Below are 22,601 nucleotides of genomic sequence, written 5' to 3' on the forward strand. Positions count from 1 at the left end.
GTGACATTACTTCTGGTTCACTCTGTATATTATGTGTAAGAAAAAATAGGCTTTATATTGGAGGCAAATAATCTAAGAATAGGACATTTTTAAAATATCTCCTCCTGTCAAGTCTTTACATTGACATTTCACATAAATGCAATTTAATAGCTCTGCGACTTCTGCTTGTAGGCTAGATATCTCCTCTACTTCTTTATATCCACACTAAACGGATCTGCATGCAATTGGAAATCAATCTCCATGGTTTCAAAATCATTAAATCCTTTGTTATTAAAATCTACTTTCAGTCCTTTCAAGAGATTGCAAGAGTGACTGCACACAAGAAAAATGGAAACTTTTTTTTCTGACTATTTCGTTTATATGAAGTCATTCCATTTTCGACCAATTAAGTGTAATTAAATTTTGAATTCCAACCAATCAGAGTCACACTTTGCGATAATTTTTGCAGCTAGATTTATCGCTATCAATTTATCGCATGGTCCTTCTTTTGTTTAATCGTTGTCGCCAACTGTTTCCCCGTAAATTGATGATCATGAATACATTAAGATGCAACTACACGGTTAACCGTTTCTTTCAACTTTAAAGCGATGAATGCAAGATTTTTATTTAATATTAATTAATATATTTACGCAGTGAAGACGACGTTCAAAACGGCGCAATCTTCATGCATCTTAATTGAACGTACCTTTTAAACTTGATTGTATCAATCTTCTTCCCAGATTGCACGCATACGCGATTGGAATATTGAATGTGTAGATGCAGCTTTAGTTCCGTTACACACTACAGCGAGAATCTGTTTGTCGAGCTATAAAAATGCTTTCGTCTAGCTCTGAGTAACAGTCGAAATAAGGCACAGTTGACATTGGTCCTGCTCCCACAGGTAACATAATCTATAATTGTAGCCTATAAAATTTGTATTTTGTGAATGAAATTAAACAATTAATAGAAAGTCAGATGTTTTCTGAAAATTTGTTTTCCAGACGTAGGTACGAAAGAGTTTGTGACATATTAACATTTTCATTATTCCGAATGCAAACGGTGATTTAAATTGTTAAAGTGTTGTCAATATATCTGTAAAAACGGCAAACCTGTTACCCAATTTTGATAATTATTAATTTTGATAATTGTCAATTAACGTTTGTACTCTGAAAGAGAAGAGTTGCATAAATATCCTATAAATTTTCCAGATAATTGCAGTTATGAATTCTGTCATCTGTGATAATCATCCCATCTTATTTTATGAAATCAGCTATCAGATTGCGTACTATGTCGAAAAACAAGCCAGTCCACAACTGATTCTGTTGTTTACATGAACACTATGTAACTTGTAATGAACAAGTGGTGACTATGGGGAGAGAGATCATGCCTTACCCCTCCACCCTGCTGTATGTTAAGGGTTGACTAGCGAGTTAAGAAATGTCGACGACTAGTGTAGAGTGGTATCTTTCATTTGTATGTTTTACTGTTTATTTAACTTTGAAGTAAAAGTTTCAATATTATTTTTCTGCCTTTCTCATTCCAAAGTATCTACCTTATCACTATACAGGGTGATTCACGAAGATTTACCGCCAGTTACGGAGCTTATTTCTGAAGATATTCTGAGCAAAAAATATTATATAAACATGTGTCCTAATCTCAATATTTTCAGAGTTACACTAATTTGAAGTTGTTAGTAAAATACTCATTTTCTTTAGTTTTAGGAATAAAAGATTATTACAAATAGGGAATGAACTATTCAGAAGTATTTTTTCTTTAATTTTCCAGTCTTCTGAAGCTAAAAATGTATTGTTAATTGCTTTGTACAGATTTTGTTTGTCAATTTTTAACTAAAAATTACATTATTCTTACGCACTTACCATACAAATTGTTACAAATTATACGACTTCAAGAACTTGATTCTTTAGAGATTAATTATGCATCCTTGTGTACAGTGTTGAAGAATTTACAAGAGTGGCGTGATTTGTAACAATTGTGATAAATGCGCAAGAAAAATGTAATTTTGTAGTTTAAAATGATTTAAAAAATTATGTGCGAAGCAACTATGGAATTCATAACATATTTTTAGCATCAAAATACCAGCTAATTAAAGAAATAATACTCCTGAATAGTCCAATCTTTATCTGTAATATTCTTTTACCCTTAAAACTAAAGAATAATGGTATTTTACAAAAAAAAAAAAAAAAAAAAAAAAAAAAACTTTAAATTAGTGTAACTCTGAAAATATTGAGATTAGGACATATGTTTATATGGCATTTTTTGCTCAGAATGTCTTCGGAAATAAGCTCCCTAAGTGGCGGTAAATCCTTGTGAATCACCCTGTATAATTTACCTCCTTTTCTCTGAATAAGCAAGAGGAATGTTAAGTAGAGGATTAAGAAGAAGGGAGAGAATTTGTGAGAATTAGATAGTACAGGACGACATAAACAGGAAATACTAGTCTCGAACCTGACGACTCCGGAGCCTGCGGCGCATATATTGAGCATCACATAACATGCCAGCTTTGCGGTAGGAAGATTTGGGTTCGATACTCCCTTGGGGTGGAATGTAGCATACTGATTGCTTTGTCCTGGCCTGCGTCATCTCAGCAATTAGGAGTTAATCATCCGTAACATGTTCTCATTACCTGAACTAACAACAGTCTTTCATCACAGCTGATGGATTATATTGTATGTTTGTTAACAGGATTTCTTATGTGAAATTTCAGGTGTTCAGTTGGATAACAGTGGAACTGTGAGCAGAGTTCTCATCAGGATCTAGTCCGTGTTGTATCCAGAATGGGTAAGTGAATAAAAGTACAATATTATCACATTTCACTTACGTAAACGGTAGAAAGTGCGTCATTAACTGCAGTCATTTAAACTATTTTTTTTCGATTAAATGTGTTTATACAGGGACATCATTTTATTTTTACTTCAATTTTTATTATACCTGAGTTTTTGAATGTACTTCACTCCCACTCCTTCTACTAGTAAACTTCCAACTGTTCACGACACAGAGCCGAGGGTGCGTAAGCAGTACTGAGTTAGGAGTATAGCACGTTCCATAAATATGTTCGCGTTCTCCAGTGACGAAAGAGCTTTCAATATTGAATCATATTTTCGCACAGGTACTGTCGTCCGTTTGCCTACGTCGCATCCCGGTTTTTCCCACCTGCTTCTGTTCCCCCAATGTAAAGTATAGTAGCTGGGCTGTTTTTGCTCTTTTCTGAATACATTAATTTCTGTTAGGAATTGGACGTCTACGTAATATTATAAAAGTGTTTAAAATAACTGAAATAAAAGGGCCTCGTTAAGTAATTAACTGTCATGTGATTCACACCCCTTTCTACGACCCTGCGACAAAACAACTTGAACGGACAGTAGATAGCATTTCTGAGTAATTTTATCTTTTCGGATCGGGCAGAAGTCAAAATTGAATTTACAGTACGTAAGGTACGTAATCTGTTATAGAGTAGAATTATTTCAACATGAGTTAGGCCTACTCGTACGAAGGACGAAACTGGTAATTGGAATTAGGTACAATAGTCTATAGTGTGATAATATGCACAAAAGAACTGAAGCCTGTATCGAAATAAACGGCCACCATTTTAAAAAATGTGTTTAAATATCCATATTATGATTACTTTTCAATTTAACTTCATTCTCTATAGTGTACGCTAATGTGCTGTAAAGTACAATATACATTGCATAATTAATACGTCCGAATGGATAGCTCAGTTGGTGAGTAAAAACACTAAGTGGTAATACAGTACTGTATTTTGATTAAACAAAAGCCTAATGAAAATTATCAAACTAAAAAATTGTGATATTTCCTAGTTTACATAATTGGATGAACTACTTTTCTTCCCTCCTATACCTAGTAAAGTGATTTGTATTTTACGCCAGTAGCATCGAACTCCAGTCGTGGAAGGGGTAGCAAACGGTGTTTCCTGTTTCAATCGTTAATAGAAAGGTATAGCCAGATTAATATTAAAAATGTTAGTAAAAATAAAATGATGTCCCTGTATAAAACTACGATAAATATAAATATACAAAGTGGTACCCGAAGTACCATTATTTAAGATCCACGAAGTACCATTATTTAAGATTACGAATTACCATCGCCTAATATTTCTCAACTGTCCCGCGCCGTGGCGTCGTGGTATAAAGCATCCTGCCTAGGACTCGCATTACGGAATGCGCTCTGGTTCGAGTCCTCATGCGGGAAGAAATTTTCTCATGAATTTTCGGCCAATGTATGGGACCGATGCCCACCCAGCATCGTGATGCACTTGGGGAGCTACGATAGGTAGCGAAATCCGGTTGCGAATACTAGCTATAACGGCTGGGGGGATCATCGTGCTAACCATACGATACCTCCATTCTGGTTGGATGATCGTCCACCTCTGCTTCGGCATGTAGACTGTGAGGCCAGCAGCCGGCTGGTCGGTCTAGGCCCTTCACGGGCTGTAGCGCCACGGATTATTATTATTATTATTATTATTATTATTATTATTATTATTATTATTATTGTTAAATATTTCTCAACTACCTTTGCATAATATCCACGAACTACCTTCATATCCAGTAACTATACCCACATCTACTAACTAAACTCAATATCTACGAGCTGCCATCTGTCACTTAATATCGGCGAACTACCGTTCATCACTTAATATCCGCAAATTACCGTCCATCTATGAACTACTGTCCGTCACTTAACATCCACGAACTATCCTCATCTAATTTCCACAAACCAATTACACCTCCAGTATGATTATTTAGTCCTAACAGTCGCCGGCAATGTGCGCCTGGGCCAGGCGAGTCCATTTAGTTACGCCAAGGGCTGTTTGGGTTAGTCAGTCGCTTGCCTTCAGAGCGATTGGATGTCATGCGTGCGATAGAGCGGTATGTTTCTAAAACAGTGAAGTTCTACTGCATTCCTTTACTGATCGTTCGCCCTTACCTCTACTCCGGAGCTCTCCCACTAAAACCTATTACATCTCCTCTTTCGCGTCGTCGAGCTGTGAGGACTAAATAATCGGTCTGTATTATCTATGAACCGCCTTCACCTAATATCTACGAATTACCGTTAGTAATATCTACGGACTACAGTTACCTAATGTCTACGAACTACCATCGCCTAATATCTACGAACTACTATCGCCTAATATGTACGAACTACCGTCCCCTAATGTCTACGAACTACCATCGCCTAATGTCTAACATATTCAGGTCATCCGCATAGACAAGAAGCAGATGTAACCCGTTCAATTACAAACCCTGTCTGTTATCCTGAACTTTCCTACCAGACCATAGTAGTTGGTAGGTATTAAGCGACGGTAGTTGTAGTTATCAGGCGACGGTATTTGGTAGATATTAGGCGACAGTATTTCGTAGACATTAGGCGACGGTAGTTCGTAGGAGAAAATCCAGAAACGATTAGGAAAAACACGGAAATTTTACTTGAAGCAGGTAAAGCGATAGGTTTGGAAGTAAATCCCGAAAGGAAAAAGTATATGGTTATGTCTCGTGACCAGAATATTGTACGAAATGGAAATATAGAAATTGAAAATTTATTTTTCTAAGAGGTGGAAAAATTCAAATACCTGGGAGCAAAAGTAACAAATATAAATGACACTCGGGAGGAAATTAAACTCAGAATAAATATAGGAAATGCTTGTTATTATTCGGTTGAGAAGCTTTTGTCAACAAGTCTGCTGTCAAAAAATCTGAAAGTTAGAATTTATAGAACAGTTATATTGCCGATTGTTCTGTATGGTTGTGAAACTTGGATTCTCACTTTGAGAGAGGAACAGAGATTAAGGGTGTTTGAGAATAAGGTTCTTAGGAAAATATTTGGGGTTAAGAGGGATGAAGTTACAGGAGAATGGAGAAAGTTACAGAACGCAGAACTGCACGCATTGTATTCTTCACCTGACATAATTAGAAACATTAAATCCAGACGTTTGAGATGGGCAGGGCATGTAGCATGTATAGGCGAATCCAGAAATGCGTATAGAGTGTTACTTGGGAGACCCGAGGGAAAAAGACCTTTGGGGAGGCCGAGACGTAGATAGGAGTACAATATTAAAATGGATTTAAGGGAGGTGGGATATGATTATAGAGACTAGATTAATCTTGCACAGGATGGGGACCAATGGCGGGCTTATGTGAGGGCGGCAGTGAACCTCCGAGTTCCTTAAAAGCTATTTGTAAATAAGTTAACTATGGTCTAATATCTACCAACTACCATTAGCTAACATCTACCAACAACTGTACCAACGACCGTCACATCTACGAACTGTGGTCAGCTAATATCTACTGTACGAACTACCTTCACCTAAAATCACGAACTACCGCCATTTAATATATGCAAAGTAGCATCATCACCTAAAATCAATGAACAACCTGGATTTAATATTCATGAACAACCTTGATCTAATATTCACGAACCACCTTGATTCAATACCCACGAACCACCTTTAGCTAATAGCCACGAACTACCTTTACCTAATAGCCACGAATCACCCCCCCAACTAATTTTCCAAGAACCGACTTCACCTAAGATCCACGAACTATCTTCACCTAAGATCCACGAACTATCTTCACCTAAGATTCACGAACTATTATTACCTAATATCCACGAAGTATCTGTACCTAAGATTCACGAACTATCTTTGACCCACGAACTATCTTTATCTAAGATCCACAAACTATCTTTATCTAAGATCCACGAACTATTATTAACTAATATCCACGAACTATCTTTGATCCACGAACTATCTTTATCTAAGATCCACGAACTATTGTTACCTAATATCCTCTATCTATGTGTACCTAAGATCCACGAACTGTTATTACCTAATATCCACGAACTATCTTTGACCCACGAACTATCTTTGATCCACGAACTATCTTTATCTAAGATCCACGAATTATTATTACCTAATATCCTCGATCTATCTGTACCTAAGATCCACGAACTATCTTTATCTAAGATCCACGAACTATTATTACCTAATATCCACGAACTATCTTTGATCCACGAACTATCTTTATCTAAGATCCACGAACTATTATTACCTAATATCCTCGAACTATCTGTACCTAAGATCCAGGAACTATCTTTGACTCACGAACTATCTTTGATCCACGAACTATCTTTATCTAAGATCCACTAACTATCTTACCGTCATCTAAAATCACGAACGATCGTCACCTAATACCGTCACTTAAATAAGGGAACGGGGAAAGCAACAGTTTGATTAGGGAAATGTTCCTTCTCACATTACTAGAGGGAAGTAATGGTTTCATTGAGAACCTTCTTAATTTTAATTGAGGATACTTATTGATATATAGTTTATGGATGTTATTTAATTGAGGAGTCCAAAACTTCTGGATCTTGCCAAAAGAATGTAGCCTATTTGCAGATAAATACGTGTGAATCAAATCTAACTTATCTATCATTCTTTGTATGATGGACTAAAAACTTGTCACCCTGCTCGTATAAGATATAAAGGTCGAAATATGGGAACGGTGATATGTATTGAGATATGGATAGATACACATATAGATAAAAATATGAACATTATTGGATGTATAGAAACGAAAGAAATAAATTAAACAAAAAAAGATAATGTACAAAGAGGTTATAAACTGAATAGATGTTGTATGAAGGTTGCTCTCGAATTCCGACATGTCTTGCTATTTAACATAGATGGCATTATCATTTCATTACCTAATAGAATCGGACATAAGACATAGCCGGTTTTCGAACCGGAATGGAATGGTCTGCTGCAAATTGTAGCGCTCTCTACCGCTCAGCGCTAGGGACATTTTATCGGTATCAACGTACCTGGATTCTATTCAGATGGGAAATTTTTCATTAACCACCTGTTGTTCGCTCGGTTTGGTGTGATGAAGTGTTTTCCTCACTTTATGTCCGTCTTCTGTGTAGGAAGTGGAAATTAATTGAATTTCTTAAGCTGATTGCTAATTAAAAGTAGTCTGGAGTCCTTAAAGCGCGGGTGCGTCGGGTCCGTTACAGGATATTGTAACTGCATTCACAAAAAAATTCGCGGTTCGCCTCTTTTCTTCCCCATTCAATTCAGCTTTGAAAGAGAGCGCTCTTGAGAGATTCTCGTGTTTTAAATAATTACTGTAATATTCATTTTATGTTAGGAGAGGAAATTTGAGATTATTAAAAGAAGAGTGAAGTGTACAGAATTAACAACTTATGCAATTGTTAGTGGCTAAAACACTCGACTGTAACCTTGCGTGAAAGTCACAATATTGAGTTCGAATCCTGCTGTGGGCGGTGATGTTTCTTAGTCATTTTAACAGTTTGATGTCTTGTGTTCCCAGTTTGATGTCCTGTGTTCTCACCAGAGGTCTGCATCGGACGTTTTCGCTCGAGCGCCAAGTAATTAGTTCATAGCATAATCCGATAGGTAGCGCACATGCATGATGGGTAAAATTGTCACGAGCGATAAATCCTCGAACGATATAAGCCGAGCGTTAGACATTCATTCTTTTGTACAGTGATGAACTGTGTAGTAACATCATAGATTAGATGTTTATCATTTCAAAACTTTGCAGTGTGTAACTAACCTCTCCATAGTATAACTACAAAACTTGCTTTAAAATGTAATATAAATGTTGTAGGTAATTTTCGCCCCCCCCCCCCTCCGACACAGGAGTGATTTTGTTTTTGCCACATCTGATAGATGTTATTGGATTTAAATGTAATTATTATAAACGGAGAACACAATCACGATAATGCAAGAACTATATCAAGTTTTCTAGTAATAATAATAATAATAATAATAATAATAATAATAATAATAATAATAATAATCTCTAATAATTAGTGTATCAATCCTTGCGTCTGTAACAGTTGTGCAGCATGATTATTCGTGTTATTATATTTTCTGTGACGTTATCTCTGTACTAATATTGTTATTAATTTACTGCTATATCAATAATATTTTGTAAAACGTTTCTACATTGTCGCAGTATATAGGTGGAACACTATGTATGGACCTATCATATTATATATGTGGTAAATAAAATATTGAATAATTATTAATTAGCAATAATAACTGTATATCGAAGTTTTTCATACTATTTTATTTATAACTTCATGTTCCTGTTTTGGTACGTTCCATTGACTGTTTCATTAAACGTTTGTCATAAACGCAGAAAATAAAGCCTTATTTTTACCGTGTGAGCAAAACATATTATGTGTATCTTATCTGTCGCCTTCCATACAAGATAAGACATGTCGGCGAGATGACCTTGTACTGTGCTTCTATTTATTACGAGCGTATCACGACCGATCGTATCTCACTCGAGGGTGCGACACTCGACCGAGTTCAAACGAGCGATTTAACTCCAATGCAGCACTCTGGTTCTCACAAATGGAGTACGGAGATCGAAAAAACCTTATTTTAGGACTATATAAAATACCATTATGCGTATAAAACCTCTCAAAACTGCTATGTTTATTCAATAGTCCGAAAACTGGTTGGGATTATCTATAATAAGGATCACGTAAGAGCAGTTTCTAAAAGGCTAATTTGGCCGTCTCTTCAGTGTTGCCAACTAATACCAGATATCACCAAAGAGGGTAAAATCACAATATCATGTGCTATAATAATAGTGGAGTGATAGTGGCAGTGGTAGTAGTTTAATATGATCTAATATTAAATGTATTTTGTCTGAAACATGAAATTAATTGCTTTGACTAAACAGTTTATGATTCACGATACTTAACTTAAAAATGTATTTTGTTTGATCACGTGAAATGATTAGTACAAACTCTGAAAACCGAATGCCACTTTGAAATGAATGCTTCAGAATAGGCCTACATGCTCCTAAAAATTGTGCTTTTCTAGTTATAATTGTTGTCTCCGTGCTCATAATTTCTTCTTCATTATCTTCTTTCTTCAGTTCATTATACATATGAACTATAGATTTCTGAAGCGTACTCTGAATGGCACAAGCTTTCTTTCTTGGAGGAGTCACTGCAATGCTATTTCCTCTCTTTGACGTTATTGTAATAAAAATCTAAACACGAAAGAAATTAATTAAAATGTGAAATGGCAATTCTGTCGATTACCCAAGTGCATGTATCACACCGTATGTTATATTTACACTTACCTGACTATAATCTTGAATTGTAACCACAAAGCAACGCTACACAGAAAATAACTATTATGTATTGATATTAATACTGGTATTAATTAATTATTAGTATGTTTAAATTTCAATATCTTCCAGTAATCGGCTCAGAAATCGAGAATAATTTGAATTTTCAGAATTTGCACTACCGACAACTGCTGTCATTGCTGCTAACATAACAGTTAGAAAATCACTACCAGTTTTAGTATTTTTCAGTACCGAAATTCGAAGCTAAGTTGGCAAAAGAAAATTCAATTTTCGAACTAGAAAGTCACCATAATCCACTAGCATATTTAGTAATGGAGGAAAAATGATTAGTGTTCACCCTCACGGTATTAAGTAAACTTATTCGGAATATAAGTGACGCCAATAAGGCATCACTTATGAGACAATAAAGCAAGGAGATAATGGGGAAGGGTGGGCAGTTACTTTTGCTCTCCATTGCATACATCGCTGAGTAGTAGTACTACTATGTTTCATTAAACAGACTTCACATGTAGGCTATGCAACATTTGTTCTTTTCTTGCGCGTATCATGAAGCCTGATAATAGATGTGTCAGTAATAACCTGAATTAGAGGTAAATTGAAGCAGTTTGGAACATTGTAATGGGTCATTTAATTGTGCTGTATCAACTATGAGATTAATCTAGTGTCCGAGATATTGCTCATAGCGAGAATTTGACTCAGTTTTAGAATGGTATAACACTGTAATAAATCTAGTGGAATGAGGTTAGTTTTATAAATACTGCCCCATCTTAATATTCTATATCAGCCTTGGCGAAAATGTGACTCGCGAGCACATTGTAGCTCGCAATGATAGCTATGCATTTCTCTTGCTTCCTACCTCCCCCAACCCCCACCCTCTCGCTCACTGGAGTCAAACTCCGTTCCATTTGTATTTGTCTCTGACCTGTGAGTGGCGTATCGTCGCAGTGTCTCTCTCGAAACCATGTACCTCTACAAAAACGGAAGTTTCAAGTAGGATAGGAGGACGCATTTTTTGCTGCAAATATATGAGAATATTAAAAGTATGATTTGTTCACAAGTATTACTAGGAAAACGGTTGTATAGCATAAAACGGCATTAGACTAAATGTTACTCATGAAACATTAAAAGGTTGTGTTATTATTATTATTATTATTATTATTATTATTATTATTATTATTATTATTATTATTATTATTATTATTATTATCGTCATCTCTGTACGTCGATCTTTTTTCAGAAGATGTACGAATAATGCGGTTAGATCTTCCATTTAAACTCACAGATTTACAGTATGATGTTAAATGAAAGCTAGATGTAAGGACTTGACAAATGTTGACTTTTCTAATCTTTGCAAAAAAAATAAATATCAGAAGCTTCGTTCTTTCGCTTGCTCTGTTGAAGCCATGTTCGCTACACCTTACGTTTGTGAAAAATTATTTTCAGCAATGAAAATAGTAAAAACAAAATTTAGATCACGACTGACAGACAAATACCTTCGTGATCAACTAGGACTGGCAGTAAGTGACATAACTCCTGATTTTGAAAGTCTGTCGCAGAGACATTCTGAAGACAGTTAATTTTAGGTTGTGATAATGTGTCCTATGTTTTCTTATTCATTTCTTTCTTCGTTACACGTACTAAACATTAGTTTGTAACCTTTCACTGTATAAAATTATATTTAAGTGTTTGACGTAAGGAAAATAAAAATCCGTTAGTAAGTCAGACAGTTGTTTCACTTCCCCTCCGGGTGTCCGCCTCCCTCCATAGGTGCACGATCTTATTTTCGTCACGGCTTAAATAAGGCCAGGTAAACTATAGGTCTACTACGTCTATTGATTGATAATTTCGCAAATGAACAAAATAATATATAATTTTACGTAATTTGTTACAACGATATGTTTGTCCCATTTCAGATGTTTATTATTTATGATCCCTGAGTATTTAACTTCGAATGCTTAATTTATAGTTATTGGACTCTTATAGCTAATTGCGGAAGAACTTAAATTGTGTAGTTTAACGTTTAGAGTAGAATTAGAGAATTTATAACATTATTTATTTATTTTTATTGCTAGTAGGCCTAAGTTTGAAATGAATACAAATTAATAAATACAATGAAAGAGAAACTAGCTCACTCCTGAACGAGTAAGACTCGTGCTCAGGAGGGGATTCCATTACAGACAAAAATAAAATTAAAATTGAGAGTGAATATAGATTAAATAGTGTTTAATATGTTTAAACCCAAACTATAAATCCAATACAAATTTTTTAGTTTTTATTTTTATTAATTTGGGGAGGATTTGGTTTATTACGTTTATTATTTGAAGAAATTGGGATAGATATTGTTTTATCTTTATTGATTACAAGTGAATTTAAATCGAACCATTTTTTTAGTAACTTTAAGCCGCAATTTGCATTATTATAAGCATGAGGCCAAGTTTTTCCTCTAAAAAGTAAAACAGTATCATCAGCATACGAATATAAATGACCTTCATATTCTTTAAAGTCTATCATTAAAAGGTCATTAATATATATTAAAAATAAAATCGGTCCAAGGACTGATCCTTAATGAAAAAAGAAACAAGTGTAAGTTTTAGTAGTGTTAATCGAAAGAATAATTTAATCGATTCAAATCATGTACCGGTACCCTCGTCGAATATCTAGAAAGAAACTTCTTTATAGTAAAACTGCGTCGTTTATATTGTGGGCCTAGACATATCGTTAAAGTGAATGTGTTGATGTTTGATACAATTAAATCGAGACCCTAATGCTGTAGCAAGCTTCCTACACGCTGCTGAGTGTCAAATGGAGAGAGCTGATCCTGAGACGGTCTTGGGCGAGGTCGCTGCATAATTCGCCTTAATTACTATAATAAACCAGTGTAATACCGGACTATTAGCTTCAGAGCTGTGTAGAGCGCCGCTATTCAAACAAACAATAGTCCCGATGTTTCCATTTGTTCATTACGACGCCTGATTAACAGGCTCACGTTAACAGAAATAACAGGCTGGTAATGGCGGCTGTTTAGTAACGCAGCGCAGGGAGCCCGAGGGAGTCCACAGCCGTTTGTCCGTGTCCGGCAAATGGTCGACGAGGGCTGCGCAGTGCCCTCCAGGGACAGCCGGGTGTGCGCTTCACCCCTCACCTGGCGATCCAGTGCGCTCTAACACAGTGGATTTCATATCGGAGACCCGGATTAAACCCCGATGAGTTCAACTGTGCTGGTATGACTTTCATGTGAATGCTCAGTCCCTCGGCAATTGCAATATGCGTCCATCATTATCAATTGAATTGCACTGCCCCGCCGATTTAGTAGAATGCGTTCGAGTCTAAAGAAAGCAGCAAAACAGTACAACGTGGTCTGTTTTTCTGATGAGAATCCAAGCCCCCGCATAAAGGTAAAGCATCATGTCACAGATACGTTCACATCTGCGTATTTGTGACAGAGTAAATATTAGACTATTCAATGCTTTGAAAACGCTGCAAATATTAAGTATTGGCCTATTGCTGGACAGCTTAAGCCAGCCTTTCTCAAACTTTTTTGAAGTGGGGACCACTTTTTAAAGTCAGAACAGTTCCGCGGACCACCTTACTCCTGTTCCCTTCGAAAGGAAATTTGTCACTTTCGTAGTATATTTTAATACCAGTATACTTATATTTTAAAATTGAATTAAAGTTCGGTATTTTGGTCCTCTGTTATGAATTCGGGTGGTTCCTGGCTGGGTTACAGGCACGGCGCCAGGTGTGCAGGGAAAAGATGTCGAGAAGCACCACGTATATAGTGCTTTAAATCCCTTTTTTGTTGCTGAGAGTAGAGTGGGAAGTCGATAGACGGGTAGGGTAATACATTTCATAAAATGTCTATATTGAGAGAAAAAGTGAAATTCGATTGCCATGTGTCATTTCCAAACTCTGAGATTTTAAGCTACAGTGTGATACGCAATTCCTTCGAATTTTATTTTTTCTTCTGTCTTTTTTGAAGGACCACATGGGCAGACCTCGAGGACCACAGGTCCATACTTTGAGAAACGCTGGCTTAAGCTAATACCAATGTATTTATTTATTTATTTATTTATTTATTTATTTATTTATTTATTTATTTATTTATTCATTCATTCATTCATAGTGTTCTGCCCAATGGCAGGTCTTTCACTGCAAACGGGCTTTCTCCAATGCTTTCTATTTTCAGAGTTCCTCCTTGCCTTCTCATATGTTCCATATATCTTAATGTCTTCTATCATCTGATATCTTCTTCTCCCCCGAACTCTTCTCTCGTTCACCATTCCTTCCAGTACATCCTTCAGTAGCCAGTTTCTTCTCAGCCAGTGACCCAATCAATTCTTTTTCCTCTTCCTGATCAGTTTCATCATCATTCTTTCTTCACCCACTCTTTCAAGTACAGCCTCATTTTTCTTATTTTCCCTGTCCATTTCACATGCTCCATTCTTCTCCATATCTACATTTCAAATGCTTTTATTAACTTCTTTTCACTTCGTCGTTATGTCCATGTTTCTGCCCCATACAATGTCACACTCCACACAAAGCACTTCACTAGTCTCTTAGTTCTTTTCCCGAAGGTCCACGGAAGTTGCTCCTTTTTCTATTTAAAACTTCCTTTGCCATTGCTATTCTCCTTTTGACTTCTTGACAGCAGCTCGTGTTACTGCTTATGGTAACCCAAAGTATTTGAAGCTGTCCACTTGCTCTAGTTCTTCATTTAGAATTCGCAATTTTACCTTCTTTATTTTTCTTCCTATGACAATTTTCTTCGTCTTATTTTCATTTATCTTCATCCCATACTGCTCACAGCTGTCATATAGCTTCAGTAGCATATTCCTTAGTATCATCCCCTTTTCTGCTAACAACGCCATATCAGCAGCAAATCTTATGGACTTTATTTATTATTCTTCCTCCTACTATCACTTCTCCCATGTTCTGAAAACAGTTCTTTACTAAGTCCTCCAAGTAAATGTTGAACAGGGTAGGTGTTAAAGGACATCCTTGATGTACTTCTCTCCCAATTTCACTTTATTATGACATTTCTTCTCCTATCCTGACTTTGATTCGTTGTTTCATATAATTATTACTTAACAGCCTTCTTTCTGTCCAGTCCACACCTATTTTCTTTTTATTTATTTATCTATTGATGTATTTAGTTAGTCATTTATTTATTAAATTTTATAGATATATTCTAGGAAATAAAATTAATTTGTATTAACGTTGTACCAAATTCACTTTTTATTATGAATTAACGACTCTTAAATACCCATTCCCATATGATATATTTTTACCGTACGTATTAATAGTAATAATAATAATAATAATAATAATAATAATAATAATAATAATAATAATAAATAATGGTTTATTTAACCTGGCAGCCAATCTTGTTACTCAATCACAATCACCCGTTGACACATAAAACTACTTTGTGAGTGAACACTGTACCTAAGAGATCGCATAGGTAGCCAAAATTCTACCAGCATCCAGAAAGATTAGTTTAAAACTCGATATAATGGCACAGAAAACAACAAGAAGGTTATCAGGTAGGTGACATTCCTGTGCTATTCATACTGTAAAAGCTAACATGGGTGACCAAACTATTTGAAAAAAATGTAAGAACCCGTATGTGATGGGGCGTTTAGATAGATTCAGATTTTTTATTATTTTTTTTAGAAAAAAAATCAATATCTCATGAAATAAAACACATATTTTTCAAATTTTATCACAGTTTAAAAAAACTACAGTAATATACTAGTATTTAACATGTTTTTAAACGTAAATTACTCATTTTGACAGCATTTGGGTTCATTTCACATTTATCGTGATTGCGAAAATCTGTCGTTCCTACCTGTCATAGGTAGGGCCTACTTCATTTCCTTTTTAAAGCAAAGATAGTGTGTAATTTCCTTGGTAACCAAATAAAATGCAGAGTTGCCTAGCTTTAATTAAGGAATCAACTATTCTGAAGGTATAGAAATTTCATACATAATCTTGCATTTAAATCTCTTTGAAACAGGTACCTCATTTTTGTGAGATTGATGTAACATGCAGCGTTGCATAAAACTTAATAAGGCGCAAGTGAATAATTCTGTATCGTTATTTTATAAAGCGACGGAATCTTACCGACAAGGAAGGCTCATCAAGTGATAATGAACTTTCACAACTAATGAATTTTCATAATCCTTCGAAGAGCCTGAAAAAATCAAATATCTTGGAGCAACAGTAAGAAATATAAATGACACTCGGGAGGAAATTAAACATAGAATAAATATGAGAAATGCGTGTTATTATTCGCTTGAGAAGCTTTTGTCATCTAGTCTGCTGTCAAAAAATCTGAAAGTTAGAATTTATAAAACAGTTATATTACCGGTTGTTGTGTATTGTTGTGAAACTTGGACTCTCACTTTGAGAGAGAATAGAGGTTAAGAGTGTCTGACAATAAGGTTCTTAGGAAAATATTTGGGGCTAAGAGGGATGAAGTTACAGTAGAATGGAGAAAGTTACACAACGCAGAACTGCACATATTGTTTTCTTCACCTGACATAATTAGGAACATTAAATCCAGACGTTTGAGATGGGCAGGGCATGTAGCACGTATGGGCGAATCCAGAATTGCATATGGAGTGTTACTGTAGTTGGGAGACCGGAAGGAAAAAGACCTTTGGGGAGTCCGAGACGTAGATGAGAGGATAATATTAAAATGGATTTGAGGGCGGTGGGATAATTTGATAGAGACTGGATTAATCTTGCACAGGATAGGGACCGATGGCGGGCTTATGTGAGGGCGCCAATGAACCTGCGGGTTTCTTAAACGCCATTTGTAAGTAAGTAAGTCAATGAATTTTCACAACAGTTGTTCTCCATACGTTCCATTTGAAATAAGAATTCTTCCTATAAATTTCTACATCCGTTAAGGACCTATTTTCGAGATACGATTTTTTCAAAATCTTCAATCTAGAGCTATAACAGCTAATGCAAACAGTGTTATGTGCTAGACATATCAGACAATAAATCTCATCTAGCTCCAACCTTAGGTACTGTCAAAATCTTCTAAACTAGTGTAAGTTATGAAAATGACGTATCAGATATATAATATTCCCGAAATTGGCTATAGAATAGTCTATGAAGAAATGATAAGAAATGTAAGCATACTTGAAATTACTCACTGTGCTAATCACAGTAGTGGAAATTATTGTAAAAATGCTTAGAACACAGTGGAACTTTGCACCATAAACATTTCTGAAAAATAAATTTCTCAGAGCCAACTTTAGAGCAGTTCTCTACATCAACGTGAAAACAGAATTCTGCAGGAGTGACTACTGTGTCAGGTTTACTGTCAGGTACCTGGCTTTATGCAAGCCATATTTAAACTTATTTATATAAGTTACAAGAGATGGAAACTGATTATGTGTTCGGGACTCCAATTTTATCACATAATCTCTCTAATGCAGCGGTGACCAAAGCGGGTGTCGTGATTACATCGTGTAATCACATACATTCAAACGGGTACGAGGAGTTTCCTGTACATTGCTGTGTGTTTCATTCACGTACTGAAGGCAAGCAGTGACGGTATCATGTCGCTCTACAAACTCTGTCTTTACAAGCAGTAAGAGGTGGTTTCGTAAAGAATGAGAAGGAGAACTTTTTTGTTGTTCTATCGGAGAAAATGTAATATGTTTACTTTGCTCAACGGTACAATTAGGCGTATATAGAAACATTAATTGCCACGCTGAATAATGTATTATTATTATTATTGACCGCTAAGTATGTGTTTCTATAATTCTTCCGTACGTGCATGAATATTAATATTTTTAGATCTTCTCCCTGAAAGGATAAAATTATTAAGTTTTATGTCAGTTTTAATCTTTAGGTGAGGGTAACTATTTATTAGTTATTCATTTAATAATAATATTGTAGAAAAACTGATTCAATATTATGTGTCAACGAACTGTTAAACGCCAGGAATTGACATGTCTTAAATCATAGCCAGGAGAAGAAAGACAACATAAATAAATGTTAGGAAGTCAGCTACCTAATGGAGTTTGAAATATCTTGTGCTCTAAAGCCTTTTAATAGAGTATAATTTCTCAAAAGAGTAATGATTAAAATAGTTTAAATAACTTGTTCATAAGAAGTTTTTAATTTTGAAAAATTACGAATTTCTCGACCAAGTATCGAGAGAAGAATTCAGAAAATTCCTGATTATATTCAAGAGAAAGTTAAGAAAAGAAGCAAGAAAAATCGTATATTATTCACTGGCTCTTGATTACAGCAGTAACATTACTGATACAGCAAAGGTTGAGATTTTTATCCGCGGGATTGATCAAGATGTTAGTGCAAGAACCACCATTGGTTGTAGTTTAATGCCAAGTACCTTTCCTCCGTCTCCTTACTTCATAGGCTGTCTGTCGCATGTAATCACTGCAGTTCGGGTTTTGGTCACCGCTGCTCTAATGCAGTATAATATTCGTGGCAAGTAAGAAAACACTGTCACAGAATATCCGAATGAAATAAACGTCAAAGGCTTAACAATCGGTGTTGTGAGCTTAGGAATTGTTGACACTTTCACCGTTTTACCTTCTGGAGTTATTCTTTCTATAGCCTGTCTACCTCGATAACTGGTCCCTGAGTCTACGAAAGGAATGCTATGATCACAGACAGATGGAAAATATACCTCTTGAAACAACTTGAAGTGAGTTTTCATAAGCTTACCTGATTTTGACGGCAATACAAATATATTTGGGGCCTTAAACATTTTCTTCTTCACAGTGGTATTGGAGATATAAGAGTTACGTGAGTGTCAAGCGATTATTTTGAAAAATCATATCTCGAAGGATAGGCGTTCTCCGGATGTAGAAATTCATAGGAATATTTCTTATTTCAAATGGAACCTATTAGAATAAAATCGTTGTGGAAATTAATTAGCATTTGGTGAGCGTTCCTTCTGAAATGGTCTTGGATGTAGCTATTGAATTAAATAGCCTACTCGTAAATAATCGTTGAAAAGTTGCACGTTTCAGCACTGCTAATTCGCTACAATTTTCTGATTGATGGTCGCGGGGCAAACACAGTTCGCGTCAGCTCACTGCTGGCAATAGCTTCTTGTATTGAACTCGTCCAGGAGGCCGTCGCGATGCGTAAGCGGCCTTCAAACCGCCAGCGAGAGTGGGGTGAATGCGTGAGATACGCGCGCTCTTCAGACGGTTATTGTACTCCTCGCTCAAGCCACGCCCCGCCAATGGGAATTTTGTAAAGGAGCGACCGGTTTCAAAGGAGTAACCTGCTGCAGCGTGGCCCGGGGCCCATTTCCATACAGATCGCTCATGTGAATCAATTGTGTAGACACGCGGAGGCGGCGAAAATATATTGACTCAGAAGCAAGTCCGCTGGCCGCAGTGCCAATAACAATTCCATTTTCTTAATAATGCGTTTACTTTTCCGCACGGAGTAACTGACAAGGAGCATAGCAGCTTTGTTTCTGGTTTGTATAAACTTTAGACCAGATAAGTAAGAACACTGCGTTGTCCACGTCAGTCGGTTAACTGGACAGTAAGTAAAGCAGTCAGCCACTTGTCCTTTGTCTGGACTCAACACCAATAACAGTCTCATCTACTTGATAAATAGGAGAAATGTTAAATGTGGTGATTTTGTTTCTGGTTAGACTACACTTCGATTAATATAATAATACTGCTTGCTTTCGTATCAGATGATTAACCAGTAATTCAGTCACTGGTCCTCAGGATCAGTCATCCAGTCAGTCGGCCTCTGAACGAGTCGGTCTTTTGACCGCTGAACAAGTCAGTCTTTTGGCCGTTGAACGAGTCAGTCATTCGGTCTTTCGGTCTTTCGACCGCTGAACGAGTCAGTCTTTCAGTGTTAAGCCCGCTGAACGAGTCGGTCTTTTGACTGCCGAACAAGTCAGTCTTTTGGTCGTTGAATGAGTCAGTCATTCGGTCTGTCGGCCGCTGAACGACTCAGTCTTTCGGTCTGTCGGCCGCTGAACGACTCAGTCTTTCGGTCTTTCGACCGCCGAACGAGTCAGTCTTTCAGTGTTAAGGCCGCTGAACGAGTTAGTCATTCTGTTTTTCCACCGCTGAACAGTAAAGGCTCATTCACAATGAAAATTAAACATAACGTAAGCGTTAACTTAAAAATGTAAACGTTACGGTAAAATCAAGAACATTCACGATGGGGACATAAATATAACCGCTAAGATACTTGGTAACCATGGAAACATAACAACGACGCCATTTCCTCATATTGTGCCGTATACTTCAGCGCTCCACGATTGTGTACTGTTTGCAAATCACGTAACCATAAGCATGAAAGTTTGGAGTTTGCAAACTTTCATGTTAACGTCTAACGGCAATGTTTATGTCAATGTTTATGTGAATAATTGATAACCTGGCCGCAAATTTCTGTGTTTATGTTACGGTTATGTTTAATTTTCATTGTGAATGGGCCTTTAGTCTTTCGATCTTTCGGCCGCTGAACGAGTCAGTTATTCGGTCTGTCGACCGCTGAATGATTAAGTCTTTCTGCCGCTGAATGATTAAGTCTTTCTGCCGCTGAATGAGTCAGTCTTTCTGCCGCTGAACGAGTCAGTCTTTTGGTATTTCGGCCGCTGAACGAGTCAGTCATTCGATTTTTCGACCGCTGAATGACTCAGTCTTTCGGTCTTTCGGCCGCTAAACGAGTCAGTCGTCCGGTCTGTCAGCCGCTGAACTGTCAGCAATACTGTCGTGCGGGTTTTCGGCTTTGCTGGCGCTGTTAGTCTAGCTTTCTCGATCGTTGTTTAACTCTAGTGTCAAAGTTAGGCGATACATGATTTGTATTACACAGTTATAATTTCGTAATCAATGCAAAGTTTACTATCCCGCAGGGGCGGCTTTTGGGGCAGTGCCAGTGTGCCATGGCACCACCAATGAAAGAAACAAAAAATAATACCCTAAAAAACAGTTGTAATAATTTATTTCTACGTATTTTATTCCAATTTCATTTGAACGAGCGCGCGCACAGATCGGGACGCACTCTTGCAGTGTTTTTTCGAACGTTGGAGCCAGTTCTCTGTGGCACCGGGTAAGCCCATATAACACTGTACAAAAGGCTACTGGTTTAGTTCATATGCGGTTCTTATGGCGGAGACTGAGCCGAGTTCAATTTGACTCAGTAGTTAAAATTCCGCCCGCTGGAGCGCAGTAATCCAGAAATTCCGCTAGATGGCAGGGTTTGTTGGAAAAGTTTGGCAGGAAACCGTTGTCTCAAGAGCAGACTTACACGAAAAGTTCGGCGCCAAATCTTAATGCAATGTTACCAATTCAAAACTAATGCACTCAACTTGGATTTGAAAGTACAAATTACTATTCATTTAACTGTATCGAATGCAGAGAAAGTCAGTCATGGTTATTTTTAGAAAGACAACTACGTATTTCCTCATATTATGTAACACTATTTGTTAATTTAGTGTGATATTTGTTTTATTTCGCGGCAACTAAATATCGTTACACTGTTGCTAGTATTGATGATTTTGTTAACGATATATGAGATTTATGCAGGACATGAACATGTGTTATTCAAGCTGCTGCCTTGGATTCATCGGTCCGTTTAAGTGAAGTGTAAACGTTTTCATTTATTGTCTGTATCACCGTTCATTTCGTGTGTTTTTGCCAGTAACTTTACGAGTTCTAAAAGTTATTTATATTTTACATTTCTTTCCTTAATTCTAGAAGATGAAATATGTGATACTTTCGAGGAGACAATCAAAATTTTGAAATTGTTAATTACAATGCCCATCTCCACTTCTGAAGCTGAGCGATGCTTTTCTATGCTGAAAAGAATAACCACATTATTTCTTAGAAACACTATGAAGGAAGAAAGATTGAGTGCTTTAGGAATGTTATCGTGCGAAAAATCTTTCGTATGCAAGATTGAAGGTTTCAATGCAAAAGTGATAGACTTGTTTGCCAACAAAAAGGAACGACGAATGGATTTCCAGTACCGTTCTTTTTAATCCAGATGCAGATATGTCTCTCTCTCTCGGCGTTGGATTGGCACTTTGGTGAGTACATTGCTTGGAATTTAAAAATGTTAGTGATTAGTTAAATTCCTCTCTTAACATTCAAATGATAAATTTTATATAAGCATATTTTTAAGTTAGAAAAGCGTTTATTGCTGTTTTTGGTTTCATATAGGCCTACTAGTTGCATTATTAACTGCACACCTGGTAAAATAGCTCGCTTAATTAATTTGTTTTATTTAACATAATGTAAACATGAGCTGTGATTATCACCTTTCACTTGGTGCTTTGCGTCCAACCTTCTTACATTTTTGGCACCACCACCAGAATGTCTCACCGGCCGCCACTGCTATCCCGTATACAGGAGGAAAGGTACATGGTTTGAGGGGTGATAGGCCTAATATGGGTGATTCTGAACAAAAAAGTTTATATGA

General features: G+C 36.5%; 1 protein-coding gene across 1 annotated transcript in view; it reads left to right on the top strand.

The window, feature by feature from the left end:
* Positions 1-22,601, top strand: part of LOC138702769 (nucleolar protein dao-5-like) — a 966,798-nt gene that overhangs the window by 704,308 nt on the left and 239,889 nt on the right. Inside the window, exon 5 of the mRNA XM_069830070.1 lies at positions 2,705-2,778. The gene's annotated coding sequence lies outside the window, so the exon portion shown is untranslated. The remainder of the gene's footprint in view (positions 1-2,704; positions 2,779-22,601) is intronic.

This window comes from Periplaneta americana, chromosome 7 (assembly GCF_040183065.1).
Source record: "Periplaneta americana isolate PAMFEO1 chromosome 7, P.americana_PAMFEO1_priV1, whole genome shotgun sequence".
Lineage (NCBI taxonomy): Eukaryota > Metazoa > Arthropoda > Insecta > Blattodea > Blattidae > Periplaneta > Periplaneta americana.